At 31.5% G+C, this 4,154-nt stretch overlaps 1 non-coding gene across 1 annotated transcript; it reads right to left on the bottom strand.

Moving 5' to 3' along the window:
- Positions 1–3,362: 3,362 nt before the first annotated feature.
- Positions 3,363–3,469, bottom strand: LOC114186427. Its single transcript, XR_003605085.1, has one exon. It is a non-coding gene; the product is annotated as a small nucleolar RNA R71 (small nucleolar RNA).
- Positions 3,470–4,154: the final 685 nt, after the last annotated feature.

Here is a 4,154-nt window from a genome sequence, read left to right on the forward strand (position 1 = left end):
ATGAAGAATAGTGGAGATGAAGTAGCTGGTTATAATGATTTGGTAATGAAATAACGCCTCTTTTAAATTTTATTTATGCAAAAATTCATAATTATTAAATACTTTATTTCTCACACTTTTATACTTTATTGGTTTAAAAAATAGTAGAATTTAATTAGAAAGTGTGGGAAAAAATTAATAAATATTTAAATTGTCTGAATAAGTAAATAACAGTCCAAAAATATTAATTTCATTCAAATTTGAAATTTTGACCTCTTTATATTGGAAAGTAAGAATTTTACCATGTGTAAGGTCTAATAAATAAGTAATTTGTGTTAACATTTGTTAATAAATTTTATTTCAATATATTTATAAGAAATAAGTAATTATAACAGCCGAATATTATTTTATATCACAATATAAAATTGCTTATAAAAAAATTAAAACACAGTATATGATTAAATATTTATTTTTATAAATTTGTTCACTTTTTAATTTGTCTTTTGATTTTCTTGATTTTTTATTTTAGTTCTTTATTTAATTACGTGTAAGTTCTAAGTTATATATATTATTCAAATAAATTCTTAGACCAAAAATCAATCACTCTCTTCTTCTCTTCTATAAGCTCATTGAATCTACGAATTTCTTTTTTTTTTTCCGTGTAACTAGGATTAAGGGTGGAAAAATATCTAATTTTGAGATCCAATCTATAATAACTAAAATTCATTATGCTTTCAATCCATTTAAATGGATTTATTATATGTCCAAATCCATATTTTTGGATTCCAAATCCAATCCACTTAATTGGATTTGAATTGGATTTATATTGGATCATATTTTGGATTTTGAAAAACCAAAATCAAGATGCGTCTAGTTCAAGTCAAGGAAACTGAGGACTAAATTGAATCAAGTTGGCTTAGGTCCAATGTTGGTCTAGAGTGAATGTTGAGTTGAGTCGGCCTAAGGCGAAGGTTGTGCCAAATTGGCTTAGGTAGAGTCAAGTCTACCCAAGCAAAAGCTTCAACTGAGTTGGTTTGGGCTACATAATCAAACAAGGCTAGACTGGTTTGAAGGGTCAAGTTGAGTTGACTTAGGCCAAAGGTCAAGACATGTTTGACTAGGCCGACGATCGAGACAAATTAGTCCAAGTTAAAATTAAGATGAGTTGACCTAAGCTAAAGGTCGAGTCAAATCGACCTAGGTCAGATGACCAAATTGACCTAAGTCGAATGTTGACTAGAGTCGACCCAACCAACTAAAGGTCGTTTGAGTCCACCAAGCAAAGGTCGACTAAGTCGACAAGTTGAAGGCTGACCAAGTTGGCTAGCCAAAGGTTAACCAAGTCGACGCCGATCGAATGTCAACCGAGTCAACAGTGGTTGAATGTTAATCGAGTCATCGTTGGTCGAGTTGAAGTTGACCAAAGGTTGACCGAGTTGACGTTGGTTAATGAGCAGATAAAATATAGGTGTATTTATGCATTAGTTTAGGCCATTTTTATTCATTTATGCATTATTGGACTAATTTCATCATGCATTGTCTTGTTTCGGATCAAACATTTAGGTTTGTGCATTGTTTGTGTAAACAAGCTTAAAGGGAGGTAGTTAGATTCAAAACAGCATGTTCCACAAGTACTTGGTGGTTTTTTTACGACTTGTGGATTTAGCTTCAAAAGTGCAGGATTTAAAAGAACGTGTTCCACAAGTGCCTAGTGGATTTTTTCCACGACTTGTGGATTTTTGATTCAAAAAATCAAGTGCAAAACAACAAGTTCCAAGGATGGCCTATGGATTTCTCCATAACTTGTGGATTTTTCAGCGAGAAATCTAAATATGACGTGGATTGACAAGGATTTGAAGGAAAAAGAAAATAAAAGAAAGAGAAAGAGGGGGAACAATTAAAGGAGAGAGAATCACACCTCAACAAAGGGAGAGAATGTGGAAAAGATAAAAGGCGGCGGATTGTTCACGAAAGGCTTCTTCATCTTCATCATTCTTTTTTTTTTTCGTCAGTTTTAGTTTTTTTTTCATTATGCAGAACTAATTTTCTTTTTGTTGGAGGATTGATGTAAGATTCTGGATTTTAGTTTCTACTATTTACAATTGATGTATTGTTAATGTTATTTATTTCAGTGCTCTATTTATGGTTATATTGTTTATTCTATGAACAATTTCACAATTAGGAAATTGGAGATTTTTTTATTATAAATAAAACACGTTAGGTTATGTCACAATTGGGAAATTGGGCATATCTAATTAGTTTGCAATGGAGATTATTATTGATTTTTCATAATTCTATTAAATTTTTGTAAACTGACCTAAGGAATTGGGGGTTCGAATTCAATAAATAGATTTTACCTACTAAGAAATTAGGAGTAAAACAGCTTTGAGTAAACTCTAGTGGATGATTACATTGTTTGCATCAATTGAAAAGGAGTAGAATTCTATAAGAAAAGGTACGAAATCAATCTTCTAACATCTCTTATTTTGATTGAAGTTTTTATTATAATTGTATGCTTGCAAATCTATTGAATCTCATTTGCTCAAAATTACGTAAATTAGGAATTTAGTATTCAACGAGTCAATCCCAGAGGACGGTATTTTATTACTACGTTAACAATTGGTTCACTTGCCAAACATTTATCAAGTTTTTGGCGCCGTTGTCGGGGATTGATTTTTTGTTGTTGTTGATATTAGTGATGTAATTTGCTTATGATTTGAGTTTTAATTTTTTGTAGGTAATCAAAAATTGTTTGTGTTTTTAGTTTATTATTTTTTTTGTTTTCATGTTGTTAATTTGTTTTCATGTGATTTTTGTTATTAGAATCTTGTGTCTATAAGTTGTTTATGCGAGGTACAGTTGCAAAAAAAATCCTTCTTTTTGACCCAAAAATTGAATGTACTGCTAGACATAATAGGATTAACGTAAGGAAGAAGAAACAAGAAAGAACAATAGAGCCATTAATTAATAATAAAGAGCATATATCAACAGTAGTATATCAAGATCCACCTGTGAGGAGGACTCTTCGTGATTATTCGATGCTCAATACAAATAATTACCAAGGGAGCATTGTGAGACCTCCTATTCAAGCCAACAATTTTGAGATCAAGCATGCACTATTACAAGTTATCCAGCATAATCAATTTGGAGGTGCAGTTTCAGAGGATCACAATTCTCATATGGAGAATTTTCTGGTAATTTGTGACACTTTAAAGATTAATGGAGTTTCAGATGATGCAATCCGCTTTAGGCTTTTTCCTTTCTCATTACGTGATAAAGCTAAAAGCTGGCTTCAAACACAACCTCAAGGCAATAGTATTTCTACATGGGAAGATATGGCTACAAAATTTGTAACCAAATACTTTCCTCCTTCCAAGTCAGTGAGAATGAGAAATGAAATCACTACTTTTGTGCAACAAGAAACTGAGTTTCTATACGAGGCTTGGAAAATGTACATTGAGCTATTGAGGAAATGCCCACATCATGCTTTATCAGATTGGTTACCAGTCCATATATTCTATAATAGTCTTACACCCTCTTTTAAAGCAATTATGGATGCAACAAGTGGATGATCATTTAATTTGAAAATACTAAAGGAAACTTTTGAGACTCTTCAGCTAATGGCAAATAATATCGTGAATATGCAATTTGACCATCAAAATAGGAAAGGTGGAGTGTTAGAGGTTAATACTTTGGATGTTATCCTAGCCTAAAACAAGTTATTAACACAACAAACGACCGAATTGACTCAAAAGTTGGGTAACATGCAAGCAAAAACGGCTAACACAATGTCTCTACTATGTGATTTTTGTGGAGGAATGCGTCAAAATGGTGAATGTCAAGTCATTCATCGAGAGGCGCAGGTAAATGTAGTCTGTAGTGGCGGAACTTGGACAAAAAATTTGGGGGTGCCAAATTATATTATATTATATATATATATATATATATATATATATATATATATATATATATATATATATTATTTTAAAAAAAAGCTCTTCATTTTATCTCTTCATTTATTCTACTTAAAACAAGCACACATAATAGTAGAATTCAGAAAAATATGACTATCATTCGTTATTATATCATGATACCAAACCATGATACCATTTTAGATAAGCCCTTCATACCTCATCAATTTGATTTGGTGAGTATTGTGAAATTCCTGGATCGCG

Source organism: Vigna unguiculata, chromosome 5 (assembly GCF_004118075.2).
Source record: "Vigna unguiculata cultivar IT97K-499-35 chromosome 5, ASM411807v1, whole genome shotgun sequence".
NCBI lineage: Eukaryota > Viridiplantae > Streptophyta > Magnoliopsida > Fabales > Fabaceae > Vigna > Vigna unguiculata.